The following is a 17,415-nucleotide window of genomic DNA, read 5'->3' on the forward strand; positions in this document are numbered from 1 at the left end:
GTAATGAAGTTTCTCCGGCGACAAGAAGTGGACTCGGCTTCTGATTAGCTTTGCCTTTACGCGTCCCTCGGCCTAAAGGTCGCTCGCTTCGCTGGAAATTTTTCAGTAAATTTCGCGGATAGCCTTCCGCCAACGACACCGGAAAAGAAACTTTCTAGGCTATTCGGGATCGTGATTCTTCCCTTTCTCACGATCGCGTAATTGAATCTAGCGTGATCGGTTCGTAGCGCCGGAGAGGAGAGCAACCTCGTGTGTAAACGAATCAGGTGGCACGAAAAAATATCCCCCGGAATCGGTGAAATCGGGCCGATAATCTTGCCCATTAGACTCGAGGCGTAAAAACCCAACAGATTGGAAACCGCATTCGGTTAGACGGCAACCTTTTATCCGGCGGACAGAGGATCGTCTCTTTCCTTTTTGCATTAACGCGTTCCCTGAAGCAGCAGCGCGGCCCTATTAACTAATGCCAGCACCCCTGTTGAACGCAATGCCATACGTGCACCGGCAAACCAGCGAACCAGCTAACCAGTCGACCATCCAGTCAGTCGGGCAGGGTGCGGAGGACCACGCTGGTAGGACATGCCTGCTACGACGGGACAGTTTAAGCCCTGATATATCGCTCGCCGACACTCCCAACTTCTGTCGCCGTTTCTGTAGCGCTTTTTTGTCACGGCAAGCCACGGCTGACCATATGTCCACGGAAACCGAGATCCCCATCGAGTATCTGCGTCTGTGCCACGCGCTCCCCGCCGATCTTTCGTCTCTTCCACCTTCCTGTCCCCTAAAATTTGATTGTCGCTCCAGCCAGTTCGTCGATCGGCATGCATTTCGATCGATCGATCGGTGCTTCCAAGTCGCGAGTTTTTAAATGCCAGACGTTCGGAAAGAAATTAGAGTATCGCGGACGTTCCTTTTATCGAGAGTTGCCGGTAGATCTCTTTCCTAGGGAATACGCGTGACGAATCCGTCGTATTATATATGCGGCTACGATCGAAAGTCAGGCGAAAACACAGGCTGTACGGAACGTGTTAAGCGAGCTTAGATAACCCGTGGACCAACAGGCGGATCCCCATTTTGCACGTAACAAATGATGCCACATGTTCGAATCTTGACTCGATCTTCCTCTCTCCCGCGGCTTCTCTGTTCTCGTCACCTTTCCTCTTGGTGGACTAGCAACCCGCGGGGCATGCAACATTCGGCCTGGTATCCAGGGATATGGGGTCCTACGTTCGTGTAATTTGTACGGTTAAACGCACGTGCAAAAAGCGGACGAGAGATAGACGGAGTGAGGGCGAGGACGAAGACAATTTACACGGGGGCTAACTGCCGCACTGGGAGCATTTACCAGAGGCACGAATCGAATCGATCCTACTTAGCTGTTAATGGAACCTTATGCCAGTTGCCAGTGAAAAGTTGCAGGCAAATGGCGTCTAGCGGCAAGTGTATTGCGAGTGAATCGCGCAAAAGTATCGTATGCCGAGCGATCGTCTCGTGTATAGCGAGTCGACCAAAGAGGACAAAAATAAAAAAAGAAAAAAGAAAAAGAAAGGAAAGGAAAAAAAGAGAGAAAAAAGATGGTGGAGCGCACACGAGAAAGAAAATTCCTTCGAAAAAGAGACCGTAACTGATGTCGACGGATGAGCAGCATTGAGGAGGACAAACGCGCGTATGTTCTCGCTAGTATTCCTCTCCCGAATCCTCTTCCTGGTCTTTTCACGTGATTGTCGACGGTCGTCCGAGTGCCACCGAGCTGCAGGTAAGTGGCCGTCATCGCGCTTCGGTTAAAAAGGCTAACCGATTGCCGTCTCTTTATCAACCACTTTACGAACGTTTGAAAAACTGCCTGGGTGTCGGTGAGGTCTCGTTCTCTGCAACCTTCAACCTGTGCCGCTCATTGTGATTAATTCTGACATATGTTCGCGTCGCTTGTAGAGACCGACGATCCTATTCAGATGTTCGTCGGGCGTAGCCCGGAGAGAATTCGAGACTTGCACGCCACTTACGAGAGCGACAGAGGAACGCCGGATATGCTTTTCGTCGAGGTTCGTCGTTTCTTCGAGATGGTTGTTCGATCGACACGCGTATCGTACCCTTTTACGTTCGACATTCGTCTCTATTTAACACGGTTCTTGGTTTATACGTTCGTTCGCTCACCGGCGGATACTACGTCACGAACCTAAGTTTTTACTTATTCATCCGTTACGTTGTTATTGTTCGAACGAAAGGGGCAACGAGTGGCCCTTCCACGAAAATCGATCGATAAACGGATGTCGATAATTTTTTTTGCAAGCCAGTCGGACCGAACGTAATCGGATGCGTATAAGAATCGATCAGACTCGGCGTCTCTTGGAACGTGACTTTGTTAGTGACAAAACGACCTTTCGAACATTTTTTTTCTTACCTTTACGATCATCCCGAACGATCCTTGTCCTTCGCGACTCGCGAGTTCTCGCCTCTCCTCGTCCGTCCTCTGTAACAAACAAGAAACGAACGGTTTCGAGTAAATATTTGTTAAAAGGAAACGCGACGAAAAAGACGCAGCGTTTAAACAGCGAATGAAACGTAAACGAATGAAACGGTAGAGGCCGGTAGACGGTGGACGGTAAACTCTGGCCTAGATTGTCCGCGTTCCATTTATTAAACGAGAAGTTGTCGTTCTCGATCGCGATGACAATGTGCCGAAGAATTTCGTGTCGTCGAAAGGCGCGGTCGTTCTAAATAACTTATTGGCAATCGCGGAGCACCGTGACGCAATGGCCGCGTTCAAACGGCAAACAAATAATTCCATTATATTTATCAGATAATGAAAAGGCAACGATAAAACCGCAATAGCGTGTAACTGGCGAATGAAACGGAGGGAGAGAGAGAGCGAGAGTTTCTAGGATAAAGAAGGTAACATGTCGTGCTCCGTCTCTTTCCCCCTGTCATTAATACCAGGCGACTGTTACATATGGATGAGAAAGCTGGGTTAGGCCAGGACAGCGATGCTACAGAACGAGACGAAAGCGAAACGGGATGTAGGGAAGCGAAACTCATCGACTAAAAGCATCCACGAAAGACCAAAGTCGTTTCGCTCTCGTCTCGAATCTTCGCCCTCTTGCACGAGTCCACGAACACCGACAAGAGAAGAGGAGTCCTCTCTACGCCGAAAGAGAAGAGACTTCGATAAGGTCGCCGGGGATAAAACGAGTCCCCTCGACGTTTACCTACGATTTAAATTGTCTGCCAGCTCCAACCTCGATTTCACGGAATCTTTGCGTTACACTGGATTCCTTTTTCCTCGCTCGCGTGTAGCTTTTTCCGTGCAGCTCGTTTTTGCTTTTCATCGGCGATGACTCGACGAAAAGTCGCGCATCGAAGCGTCGACTCGTTGGAACGAGGTCAAGTTATTTTCGCTCGACAAACGCGATGGTCCCGCCTCTTTTCGTAACGAATGGGTCTGTTCTTTCCGCGAATTTGCAAAGACCTACACAACACGCCGAACGTTTATCGCCTCGCGAGCAAATTTATCCTGACTCACACAGGCTCGTGACTTCTTTTCTCCGATCTGTTCCGTTAGCGAGAACGATAAATCTGAACTTGCCCCCGTATATCTTCCGGTCAAGGGGAGTAAACGCAATATAGGTAATGTTCTGGCCGGCTACTTAACAAATTGCTACAAATTGCGGCGAGCGTTTAGCCGTCGGATCCGTTTGAATCTGTGGTCGCCTATATCCCTATCGCCTCCTGCGGTCGCCTTGCTCTCAGGGGTTCTATGCTCTTTCTCTCTCTGCGCTTTCGTCGACACGGTGGTGACCACATGGTGCTCCCATATGTCCGCGCCATCGCCCTAATGTCCGACCGCGGACTCTCTCGTAGCTGGCTCGAACACGGAATTATCGCGAACCGAAATGAAAAGGATGCGACAGGTTTGCCGTAGGTTCGCGCGTCCCCTTGGACCCACCGACCGACCTTTATTGGAACGATAAATTGTTTACCGATTAAGTTTGCACGGACGTTCGTATAATCCCGATGAAATTCCTGGAATTCGAGAAAAGGACGAAAGGGTCGAGAGGCGCCTGTGCAAGATGGTTGGTAGGATACGTTAGCGGAAGATTTTGTTGTAAGAGACGTGGCTCGGTGTTGCGGACAAGTCATTAATCAATGGTTTCGGAGCGGAGAACGAGATGCCCTCTAATGGCACTTTAAAGGCGATACCCTGGAGCCAATCAGTGATCGCGTGCCGCGCATGGATCGTCTGGGTTAATTTCACGGGTATTTAACGCGGTTTCGCTTAACAATGATTCAATCAAGCCGGATTTATTTGGCCGGGATTCGCCGGTTGTCGGCACGAGGCGATCATTAGGGCTTCTCGTCGGAAACGCCTCCAAGCCTTTTGCCGAAATAAACGCGGCCATTCGATATAGTCGTGCGACGTTGCTCGTTAACGGGTCTCCGTCACATTCAGCACGACAAACGCTTTTCTCCGTTTCGATCCAAGTTAAATACCCTTCGGATCGAACGTTATTCGGGGCTTTGTATCGCCGAAAGAGCAAAGAAATAACTGGCATTCTCGTCGTTGCGTCGAGCGGATTACGTGCTACGACCAGACCGATCGCGATTTTATGCCGCGGATCGTGCATCCCGCATAGCCAAAGGAAGGATAAATCGCCAGGACGATTAGAACGATGCGTCAAGTTCGTCCGGCGTAAATATCGGTGAACACGGCCTCCTGTCCAGGAAGGGGACGGGATCGGCAATTCGACGGCCGTGCGAAATGTTGTCAGCCAATTTTCTTGCCCAGTGCCTCTGAATGCCGCAGATTTCCATCTAGGTCCGTCGTCGGTGGCGTCGGTGTATACCGTTGCTGGGTAAATACACCCTTTTCCATCCCCTCGAGCGGACGAACGTCGTCGTCGTCGTCGCCCTCCTCCTCCTCTTGCTCCTCTTCCATCGTCCACCTCGATCCACCCCCGTAGCCGCACGAACCACAACTGTGATTATAATTCGTAGTCCCTGCTGACAGAACCAACCACCATCGTCAACCCCGCTTCTCCTCCGTAGCTACGTTCGTCGTCCCCATCCACGTTGGTATCTACGTTAGTGGACGGGGATCGGACGCTGTGTAAAGGATTATGCACGCGGATTTAACTGATGAATCACATTGTCGTCTTGATTCGCGGTGGCGTTAATTTTCGGTACCGCGTCGCCAGCCGTTTCGACCTGCAACGACACGCGCGATCTCGGTTCACCGAGAGCGTTGTAAGCATGGGAGACCCATTTTTCAGACGTCATCCAGTCGCTGAAATAGATCGGATCGGGAACATTATCGGTCTCGTCGTGGTCGATCGTGTTCTTAATAATTATTATATCGTGTAATCCAAGACGGGATGTCGGAAGGACGTATTCGTAAACGAGCACGTGTACCGTGGATCTTTTTATCTCGGTACCTGGAGGAAAAAAGAAGTGGAATCTAACGAGAACGAGAGAATCGAGTACGAGATAGAGCGGTGATAAATCAGCGTACGACAAATTATCGGCAGCGATTAATCGGTAAACCTTGGACGCTTATTTGGAGAACTTGTTCGGTTTAATGCGCCATAATGAGTATCGGAGATTACGGCAACTGAATTCAGCGGCAGACAGCAATAATTTATCACCGATGCTTCTTTAGGATACGCGCGTAGCAAGTTGGAGACGCGGCAACCCCTCGGCGTGTTGCTTCTCGTCGAGCAAACAATTTCCATTCGTTTGGAAAGGTTTCTAATCCGCCAACATCGGGTCCATGGGTAAAGCCAGAATTAACCACTTCCCATTTCGACCTACCGCGATCACGGGGCTTATTAATTTTGCCAATAATGCCGACGAGAGGGTGCCTCCTTCGCACAGATGGCGTATCACGAGTCAATATACTTTTCCGCCACGAAACCGCCCCTAGGAACACGTGACGGCCTCCGAATTTTCGCTGCGCTAATCATCTCTTTGACCTATGCTTCCCGCATATGGTTCCGCAACGAGTTACTCTTTCCTCTCTCCTATCATCGATGCACGATATTTCTGTTAAACGAGATTCGTCGTGGCATCTTGACCGAGCAGGGCTTGGCCAGGAAAAAAGTTACACGCGTCAATATCCAGTTTTTCGAGATTTATCGCGACCGTTTGAAATATATATTTCACGCGCAGATCGAGTACCCTCGTTGCCACCGTTTCTATCGACTAAAGTGTATCTTTGCGAGCAAAGAGACGGGGCCTAGAAGAAGGACAACGACGACGACGACGACGACGACGACGACGACGACGACGACGACGATGGTGATGACGATGACGTAGTAGAGCGCAGAGAAAGAAGACGCTGAAGAGAAGAAGAAGAAAAGAAGTTGAAGGAGGATAGAAAGGGGAGGAGGGAGAACCGATGGTTCTGCCAGAGTCAGGACACGATCACGGAGCATGGACCGACAGAGAATGGAGAATAAAGTAAGCCAATGTGGTGTCTGTGTGTGTGTGTGTGTTGTGTGCGCACGAGAGACAGAGTGTGTGTGTGTGTGAGAGAGAGAGCACGTAGCGGTGGAAACGAGACGGACATAAAGGAGACGAGAAAAGGTTCGAGAGAGAGAGAGAAAAGCGGGGACGAAGGTGTGTGGCGGAGAGAAGCGAAGAGGAGGAACGAGAAATCGAGAGAGACAGGGCCAGAGAGAAAGACGAGGAGAGAGAAAGGAGAGGACAACCCCCTCTTCTTCGCGGGTTGACTCGAACGCCGGCGATATCTCGACCAATCAAATCACGCCGCGGGCTCCGCCTTTTATCATTATTTTACTTGTTTTCCCTTTACTTCACCCTCATTGGATGACATTCTCTGGGCCATTTCGCGGTGCAAAAAAGTTACCCGCGCCCAACCGAGGACTCCATGCTTCCTCCGACGTCCTTCGGTACCCTTCTGGTACCCACCTTGGTTCACGGACCACCTCCACGGAGATTCCTTTGCCAGAGGAGATGGCCAGAGTCCTCCTTTTGCCGGGCAAATCGTTTTCCACGGATTTCCATCGCGCGGATTTCGACCTCTTCGTTGCGTCACTTTACGAAACGCGATTGATTGCAAGCCCCGCGTAAACCGGTCGTGCCGTTTCCAACCACTCCGACTCTATCTTTTAATCTCTCAAGGTGATTGATAAACATGGATTCGTCCGGATCGGATAGAAGTCGCTCTCGACTTTTTCCGCGCGTCTCGCGGTAGAACGGTTGCAAAACGAATTACGCGAAACGATTCGCGTCGATCCTTCGTGTCACCGTACGAAAGCACCGATAGCCCAACTTCTACGCTCTTCCTGGCGATTTTCATTCTTCTCTCTCTCGTTTTTTTTTTTTTTTTTTTTTGCGTCGATACGCGAAATCGTGGGAACGAACGATCGGTCGGAACACAAGAGCGTTCGATGTCGAAAACGTGCTCGATTCATCGACTTCGTGATCCCAACGAGAGCGAATGAACGATGAAAGCGTCCGCGGGAGTAGCCACAGATAAATTCGTACCTATCGATTCGTCTAGCGCATCGAGGCCGTGATTGACGAGGTTCTCTCGTCAAGGATTATGCGGTTCGTTGGTTGGAGCGAACGGCTTTGGGGCATGAGTGCGTAGACAAATATACAGGTATAGCCAGCCATACAGTACGCCAATGGACACTTTGCAAACCACGAAACCTCAAAAACCGCCGAGGGCCATGCGTCTGCAAAATTATCGCTCTCGAAATGAGGATACGCTGTGATCGCGCGACCGATCGATAACTTTGATTTCAGAAATAAAACTTGTCCACGGGAGAGATAATTTTGCTCGTTTCGGCGTATCCACGCCAGCGGTGTCGAACTCGTGTCCCCTCGTTCCGATAATTGATACTCTCGGACGATTCTCGCGCGTACTTTCCAACTCGTCATACGCTTCGACGCTGTAATTTGCATTGTTAAGGCGCGCGTGCAACGATTCGGCCCCACGAAGTCCAGGACAATTAAGTAGGCTCGTCGTCAGAAGCGGGATGCACGGGGTTTCGGAGCGTACGGTGACGATCGAGCGTGCTTCGCATTTGCACAAACGATGCTTGCGACCGTTGCACAGAAACGATAACGCTATGGCGATGGCCACGGTGACGAGTTGCTCCGGGGAACCTGTAATTCACCGAGAATAAATTCTTCAGGGTGGAACGGGATCCTTCGTGGCCCACGAAGGAAAGAAAGAAAGAAAAGAAAGAAAAAAACAACGCTTGGTCGCACCTACGTACGTTTGATCTGGCATTGCTCTGCACCGCATTGTATGTATATCGGCTGGTGTAAACTACGGCGCGGAAGACGCGGAGAAGGAGAAAGAAGAAAAAGGATCGGCGAACGTACGTTGCTGGAGGGCGGGAGGGAGAGGGAGAGACACGCGGAGGTAGCTGAAAAAACAATGTCGCCGGAGGAGGGCAACTAAAAGGGATGAGGTTAGAAATGGAATAGCGTATGGCCTAGAACGCGGCGGAAACAAGGAGACGTACTGTTACGATCGCTATAGCCGTGAAACGATCCGTAGGGGGAAGCTCGAGGAAACTGATAGGACAGGAGAGGTACGGAGGCTTTGAGCTTTCTGGTTTTTGCAGGCCGATGGAGGAGTAAATTTGAAATTTGCTCGGTAGTCGACTTGCCGATATGGAGAGGCAAAGCGTACGAACCGGATAACGATTTGTTCGAAAAGCAATATAGCGGGCTATCACCGAGCTCGAGGAGGATGAGACGAAGGAAAGCGAGAAGGATGAGGAGGATGGAGGAGGGTGGGAGGGTCGTGTGGGGCGCCCTTTTCCTGAAATTTGCATGAGGTATTAAAGCGCGGTGGCTGCGTTCACCAGTGGAGTTCCTGTTTGCCGACACCGAATGCCGAGGATCAAAGGACCTCTGGCAGGCTCGCGCGCGTCTCTCTCCATTGGGGAACGAGCGCGCGACGCGGCCAGACCGAAACTCTAGCGAGAGAGAGAGAGAGAGAAACGGAGAACCGGAGGGAATCGTTCGTTCGCCGGGCCTTTGCCACTCCACCGAGAATCCCTACGACGTCAGCCAACTTTGGATATTCCTGTTTCTAGGCCTTTGTCGTTAAATCGTCGATCGTACGACAACTGATTTCCTCGCCGAACACTCTGCCATTACGATCGTCGTGCGACGGATTCGCCGCATCGCTCGGTCGAGCACGATCCGAATCGAGGGATCCACCGCGTGGCAGCCGACAGGTTTTCTCGGCAAGCTCGGTCGGAAAATCGCGCCGTTACTCCGGAGAGATTTATACGAGACGGCGGAGATCGAGCGATAATCAACGATCCGAACGTTGGAACGAGGAAGGAGTACACGCTACCCTCGGCCGTCGTCCGATTATCATAATTGCCAGTTAATTACGAAATTTATGCGTTCGCTGCTCGAGTCTGAAACGCTGGCTCGTCGGCTTGCCGCGCGATCGTCCGCCAATTTCACGCGTAATAAAGTCGTGGGAGGAATCTAGGCGAGTTATCCGACGATGCGCGTAATTCACGCGCGTTTCGTTGCGCGAAATCGAACCATCGAGCGATACGCGCAGCACGCCGCCGGCCTGCTATACCTCCTTCTGGAAAAGACGAATGGCCGACGGATCCTTGGACGGAACGACCGCGGACCAACGATATTCCAAGAATGTTAACGCGCGTAATCATATTCTTGTTCGCATCGTGCCCCGTAAAAACGTTAGCTGGCAGTGATGTATGCCGTCGGGGGCACGCATCGCATAAGTAAGGAGGAGCCTTGGGCCCATTCATCAGCTAACAGGGGGAATAGGCCCACGAACCGCTCCATCTCGCTCTCGGCTCTCTCCCTTCTTCCCCCCCGCGTGCGTTCTCCCCTGTTTTGCGCTACCAGGGGACACTTTCCTACGTCCTATCCATCGGTTAATCGCGGATAACAGTATCTCTTCTTCGTCTAAGAGCTCGATCCGCTCGAACGCCTAGGAAAGCAGCGCGCGTTTGTATTTCGTGGCTGGTCCGGCGGTTGATAAAAAGGAGGCGAACGATCGAAGGACGAGACACGCGCGGACGAGAGAAAGAAAAGGGAACGAGTTTCCTGACAAATAGAATCGGCATTGGGTTCGAGGAGGGACACGCGTTGCCAGTGTGGAAAGGGGGCCAAGGGTGTCGAGGGCGTCGCGTTCCCGAAGCACCGACGGGTGCCAAACCGCATTTTAGGCGAGCTATCCATACCAGGTGAAGCGTTCGGATCGGTAAGGATATCATTCTGCTTGGACGGCGTTTGGTGGTTGCCGGCGGCGCGGCGGTGGCGCGGTGGCCACGATGGTACACGGACGGCGAGTTAGCGGGGAATGCAAAAAGGTCGTGGCCCGGGCCGGGTTGCCGCGTTTTACAAATTATTCAATTAGCCCCGCGAATTAAGGTATGCATATTCATCGCTCTCTGATACGCGTATGTGCGCTCCGTGGCTACATCCAGCGCGCATAAACAATTGGGGCTCGCACACGCGCGTTAGACGCTCTAACGAACTCGCAGCTGCATCCTAAATGCGTCCGTTTTGCAACGATGCGGACAGGGGGCCGGCTTTTCTCCGTGTCCGCGGTGCGGTTGCACGAGTACGCTGTCGGATATGTACGCCAAACTCTGTCCAGTATCCGGTAGAGTCGTTTCGCTCTTTTTCCAGCCCAGTTTACCCATACGCGAAACGTTCGAACGTCCGCTCGTTCCTCCGCTTCCTTTTTTAATCTATCTCGTCGAAGATATTGGACGTTGCTCGATCCTGTCCGACGTTGCTCGCTGTTGCGTTCTTGGAAACGCGACGACCGTTTTCTCTCTCTCTCTCTCTATACATCCTAAAGGAAAGCGTTCGGAATCACCGGAAGATTAGCGGATATCGAGCATCTCTTATCGTTAGCCGAGGCTGACGAGGATGGGTATACGGTGAAACTCGTGGACGCGGCGTGCCGTGTAAAATGGTAAAAAGCGGAATTAATTGGCAAGACAGAGCGAGAATTAAAGCGGGGCCAGGAACGAAACGGATTATTATTTCTTCCGGTAGATAAAGCAGGGAAGCGGAATAGGGAAATAAAACATTGCGAGCGTAGGTGAAATAGGCGCGGCCCGTACTATACACGCGGCTTCGCGTCGGGGCTACTGGCAGAGTTACGGTTCGAGGCTCCTGGGCCGGGGTTGCGTTTAAAACAACGCCGAGAAATGCACATTTTAATCGTATCGCTAATAGCCCGACGTTTATAAGCCTCGCTGTGTCTCATGAATACGCATGTACCTGCCGGTGACAACGGTGCAAAATTAATGCACACACGGCAGGATATACAAGTACGTGGCCGGGACGGATCTCCGCGGAGACTTTCGTTTCCGATGCGATTCTTCTTCTTTCCGGACCGACGCGACCCGTCGTCGGGGCCACACCCGAACTGCGTATAACGGGTTACCTTGTTTTCCGAAATTGTTGGCCGTGTTGGCCGTTCCGCCGATCGCCGTACGAGGCAGCGACTTTTATCTTGGATCGCGTTTCGATATCCTCGTGTACCCGGTAATGCTCGGAAACTGCGAGCACGAGAACGAGAACGAACGCTCGTGCAACGGTGGACAGTTATCGCGTTGTATTATTCAAAAGTCATCGAAGCGGAATATCGCGAAACTCGGTTCCTTATTCGAGATATTATTTGTTCAACGACATGGGCGTTGTTCTACGAATTAGCGGGTCGGAAACAAATTGTTCCGTGAGAGCCACGCGTTTCCTACGTATATATCTCGTATTCATATTCATGCGAATAATTGCAATAATAGCGCAGCTCGGGTAATTGATACCTATGTACGCGATTACGAAGTTAGCAGTGGCCGAAAGGCCGCGCGTTAAATACCGTTCGGTCTTTTTCTCATTTCCATGTGTTCTGTTGGTCGCATTCGAGCCAGCGTGTTGCGTCCATCGGTGGAAAGCGTGCAAGCAACGTTAACCGTTCCGTAACCGTCGTCGTCCATTCGCGTGCTAATTAATCGACGGGTCTTTCAATTAACGCGTCTTCGGGAACAAGACGGAATGGTTTCGTGGCGGATCAACGGGAATAATGGCACGGATAACCTTGTCCCCTTGTAACGCCGGCTTCTTTTATGAATGTAAATGTATTCCCGATCGGTCGATCAGATAGTTTAATATTAATAATAGAGCACGCTCTCGAGATTATCGGGCTTCCTCGAATTTGTCGGCTGTGTGTCACGACGATATGCATCCCCGATATCGCCAATTACGGCCAGATTGAGTCATAACGATTCTGGTTATGTTAAACGCGAGTTTCTTGGCCGTTTTCGTCGATACATCTCACGGTTCGATATAAGATAGCGCAAAAGTATTCTACCTTGCCTTTAATTGGATACTTGTCTCTCTTCTTTCTCTCGCCAGACGACGGGAAGTGCGGTATATCGCGCGAGCATGAGCGCAACGCGAATGCACGATATGTAGTTCGTGTCTTCAATAACGGCCGTATTACATAAAGCCCCGCGTTTCTGTCTGGCTGTTGCCGTTTTTTCTTCCCATAAACTATCCGCGTATAACTCGCGTTTGCTCGCGCGACCGGCATTCTCCCGGCGCAGCCTGCGTTTACGTCTTAACTCGATCGTATTCTCCATCGTATTCTCGATCGCGCCGCTAGATTCACACGGAATCACGTTTGTTCCCGGTTCGCGAACAAACCCACGCACGGAAGGATCGAACACAAACGTACGGGCGTTTGCACGTATCGTTTTACGCAGAATTAAGCTTAACGACGCGACGCACGAACGATATCGGACTCGGTGACTTTACTTAGTCGGCTCAAACTCAACTTCTTCGTCAACTCCGTTCGCTCTTTTCTTTCCTTTTCTTCTTCACTACGTGCACCGATCTTTGACCTTTAATCGTCGTAAAATTACGCGAACGATCGGATACCTAAACGTCGAAACCGCGGGACGAGGAAAAGGGCTTTTCTGGGTAATTTCGTCGGTGACGGCGATACGTACGTACAGGCGTGGCTCTCCGTATTTCTTGCTTGACTTTAATATGAGCTCCGCCGCGTAAGTAGACGTTACATAAAATGGCAAATATCGGAAGGGCTTACGGCCGCATTATGCCGATGGTAGCGGCTTTATTGCGCGACGTTCTCTTGTGAGTAAAAAAAAGAAAAAAAAAAGAAGGAAAGAGAAAGAAAAGGAACGAACGGTAGAGAAAGATACGGAGAACGCTAGATCCCGGCAGATGTTCGGGATGTTCGCCATTGGAAGTGTCTACGCGTCGCAAGCCTTGCTCCGTTCCTTATAAATGTATATAGAAAACGAAGAAAGTTTTCGCGAAGTTAGCGTCACCAGGAACACGAGCCACGATCTCGAGGACTAGATGACCGAGGACGTTTGAACGGCGAGAATTCCAGCGACGAGTGGTTTGGATCGCGTCAAGGGACGCGCGTTTGTCACGTAAACAGTCGTTCGATCCGAGATCGTTAAGATCTATCCTATCGTGAAAAACGTATCGAGTCCTCGAAAGTCCGCGCGCCCTGGAAAACGCGTGAAATTCCCACGGGCTTCTTCGTAAATCGTCGAACGCGTACATTCGCGCGTACATACGAGCGATATTCTCGGTTGTCGATTCCCTGTAAGGAACGTTACCTACGGATCCGTCCTCGACTACGCGATTCCCATTTTCGTCTATTAATCGCCAGGGAGAACGACTCGATCGATTTTTAGGCTCGCGCTTCAGGGATTCCATCCTGTCGTTTTCACCGGCGAAGCGACGATCCGGGTGACTTTTTCGAAAAAAAAGAAGAAACAAATAAAAGAAAAAAAGAAAAAGAAAAAGGATCTAGAAGCTGGCGACACGCGCCGAGATCTTTGGAACGTTGCGAAACGTCGACGTGTCCATGAAAGGCGATTTTCTACGAGGCGACGTCTAAGAGAGACGAACGAGCTACGAGGTAGGAGCGACGGGAGACGGGTCTGGGCATACTTTACGTTATTTCCAGTAAGAAGAACTGCGATTAGAGCGATTAGAGAGACCACGGCGTGCGTGTACAACGGAACGGTTCCATATATCTAGCCAAGCTTTGCGCAACGTTCCAACGCGCTTGGTCTCGGTCTCAATTAACGCAATTACCCGCTCCCTCGTCTAATTACCTATCAAACGGAATTACTATCGCACGGGCGCGAGTGCGCGCGCGCCTGCTCGCCACCGAGCTCTCGTCTCTAATGAACGTTATTAATTGCTTTATGATTTTTCGATAAAACTTGCCGCGTAATCAAGTTATTATCCCACGTTGCGCGTCCTCGTTGCTACTCCGATCCACGGTTACCACCAGCCACTCGTTCCTTCTCGTCTGGTTTTTCGCGCCTAGTCCCGTTTTATGTTCTTCTTCGATTCACGAGAAATATCGAGGACGCGTTAAACCGCGTTACGAACTGCGATGAGAACGAGCCGGTATCATTGAAAGAATCGCGCAAGGATCGGGCGCACGAGGTATCGTCGTGCTCGTTGAACGCGTCGTTCGCAAACGAAGAGATATTCGCGGTTAAAGTTTGCAAGAGCTCGGCACAGTTTATAACGTAATTTATATGCACGCTTACCGTCGAATCTCACGACGGAAGAAAGGTTGCGAGGCTTAAAAATCGGATTACTCGCGAGCGTCATTCCGCCTGAAGTTTGTCGGCTTATTTGAATATGGCGCGGCTAACTTTTATAACTGTTTCCTCGGATCTATTGGAAGCCGTATCGCGACGTCTTTGTTCGTCCAAATCTTGTTTGCGTTTCACGGTGAAAACGATCCAGCGAACGATCGCTCCGTGTTTATCGTCCCGCGATCGATTCGATTTCCCGATCGGTTGATCGATAAAGAGCCAAAGAGTAAAAGGAAGGAAGGAGAACGTGGAACGTAGCCGCGTTGAAAGTTAATAAAAGTACGCGGTATTTTTGTGAGTTATCAGAGAATCGCGCAACACCACCGTGCCATATTATCCGCAAGATCAAAGGAACATGTCGAGGGGTGAAAGAAAAACGCGAGGGAATAAAAAGTCGTTAACGACGTGCCTTTACGATAAGTCGACGTAAAGAGAGAGAGAGAGAGAGAGAGAGAGAGAGAGAGAGAGAGGGAGAGAAATATCACGATGGCAACGATAGCTGTGGCATCGGAGAGAGTGGTCATTTAGCGTGGCGAGCAGGTGAGATTGGTGAGACGCGAGCGAGCGGTCGAGGAAATTTAGAGCGAGACGGCGGGGTGACGTTGACCAAATAACAACCGGGGTGTTCCGTCACGGATGCCTTCTCGCTGGTTCCCCTATTTTCTTATCTATATGTCTGGCCAATTTGATAGATGAACGATAGAACCGTGCGTTCTGTAAAACGACGGAACGAAAGGCAACCTGGACGAGGACAGGTGCATCCTCCGGAGGTGCGTCTCGAGGGACCTCGACGCACCTGACCGCTCGTTCAACGCGGAGACGGGGAATCGAGCTACCCTTGTATCTCTATTACCGTTAAATTACTCGAAAAGCACGATCGTTTTGGGTAGAGATTAAAACGCGGCCATTAGTTGGACGCCCCACGAAATCTCCGTTCGCACGTTTACGTTCGCAACAACTGGTTGCCGTATCGTTTTCGTTCGTTAAATGGGAAACGAGCCAAGCCGAAACAAACTCGTCTCTTTGAGTCGCGTTTGTCGTTTGGCGTTGGTTTGGCGTACGTTTTTCACCGAAGCCTTTAACGCGTCTTGGCCGAACCCGTTCCGTATATCCTGGTGACGCGTAATCCCCGGTCTAACCCCATTCACGGCCGACCCAGCGCAAATATATGTGCGCTCGATGGATGGAAAAAACACGAGCACGCGAACTCGAACGACGCCAGCCGGCTTTCGACGGTGGCCGAGAGCCGCGCGGAGGAAGAAAACTTAGAAAAGTCGTGTCCCGAGTAAACCCAGAATCGCGGGATTATCCGAGATGATCGCCTAATAGCTTTAGCAAAGAATCGACTGGGGCGACTACTTAAAATTAGCATAAGCCCCGAGTCTACGCCTAACGAGCGGAAGAGACGAGACCCCAAAAGTGCTACGATCAGACGCGAAAAAAGAAGAAAAAAGGAAAAAGAGGAGAGAAGGGATCGAGAAAAATCGGGCGTCGTAGTCGATCTAGCGCCAACCCTTTGCCTCGATTTGCGATCTAATTGCAAGCAGAACGAATTTTCTTTCCGCAAACTCTCCTTTCCTCGTATTTACTTAATCGACATCTGCGTGACAGACGCGCGCTTGGCCCGATTAAAGGCAGGTAATCGCGAAGGGGAAACGATTATTTGGCGTTTACGTAGCCGCATTTCCATGGGGCTGGAAACGCGCGAAGAAAGGGGAAACGAGAACGCGGTTATCGCACGCCGTTGTACGCGTTTGTCACGCGATACTCAGTCGCGTTTGCGTTAACGTTCGCGTTACCGTAGACACACGCGTAGTATGCCGCGGTGTCGATTCTTCCGGGTATCGTTGGATCGTTACCGAAGCGTCTAGATTTCTTCCAATTTAGCCTCGGCCGGCCGGCGTATCGCTTCGCTACGTATTGTCAGTTTTAATTGGCTGGCCCGAGTGATTTACGAATTGAGAAAAGAAAGCGTTTCGCGTTGTTCGCGCTCCTTTTCGCTATTCGGATGAAACACGATGTGTGCGCGGTTAAATGCGATTTTCATGGAAATTATTAATTATCCTCGGGCGAGAATCCAGCATACAGCAACGACAATGGCGCCCGCGTAGACCCGCGGTCGTATCAGATGCGAGTTTAACGAAGCTCGTCGTCGATAAAAATCTGGCGAGAGATCCGAATCGCGGCTTAAAGAGAAGAAGAAACGTGCACGCTTCGCTTCTCTGTGAGAGAGGAACGGATCCGTTGACTCGACTCCACTCCACTCGGTTCTTCGCTCGGAGCTTTTTTCACAGAGAACCTGCGCACCGAAAGTCGTAAAATGTCCAGCACCCACGTAGAAACATGTGTCACGTAGACGCACGGTGGCCCGGCTTTGTACGCTCCTCTGTATATTATCGCGTACGCGTACAGTCCGTTTCATCAATCACGAATCTCGAGGGGACTGTTAGGACTTTGCGCGACCGACTGAGAACGCGATCGTGCGAATGTGGCGTAACATCAACGAGGATTACATAAAAATTATAGCTTAATGATTGTCGCCGGTATAAAATCTTAATTTTATTCAGGTCTAAATTACCGGTTAGGTAGCGGCGCCGCGTGCTTAAGATCCGTAAATTAAGCGAACGGTGGCTTGTGGTTTTGGAGCTCCGTACCGGTAGTAGCTACCCGATGTCGAGCAATTAAAAGCGACGAGTTAACGAGTGAACTATAAATGAACGGCTGGCGACGCTGGTCTCGGCAAGCGCAAACTAATCACCGGAAAATTAAACGTTGG

The 17,415-nt window shown here is 50.7% G+C and overlaps 1 long non-coding RNA gene across 3 annotated transcripts in view; it reads right to left on the reverse strand.

The window, feature by feature from the left end:
• Positions 1 to 17,415, reverse strand: part of LOC132909083 (uncharacterized) — a 110,198-nt gene that overhangs the window by 15,656 nt on the left and 77,127 nt on the right. For all 3 annotated transcript variants that reach the window (XR_009658493.1, XR_009658494.1, XR_009658492.1), the window contains one exon: positions 2,402 to 2,470. This is a non-coding gene — a long non-coding RNA (uncharacterized LOC132909083). The remainder of the gene's footprint in view (positions 1 to 2,401; positions 2,471 to 17,415) is intronic.

This window comes from Bombus pascuorum, chromosome 7 (assembly GCF_905332965.1).
Source record: "Bombus pascuorum chromosome 7, iyBomPasc1.1, whole genome shotgun sequence".
Lineage (NCBI taxonomy): Eukaryota > Metazoa > Arthropoda > Insecta > Hymenoptera > Apidae > Bombus > Bombus pascuorum.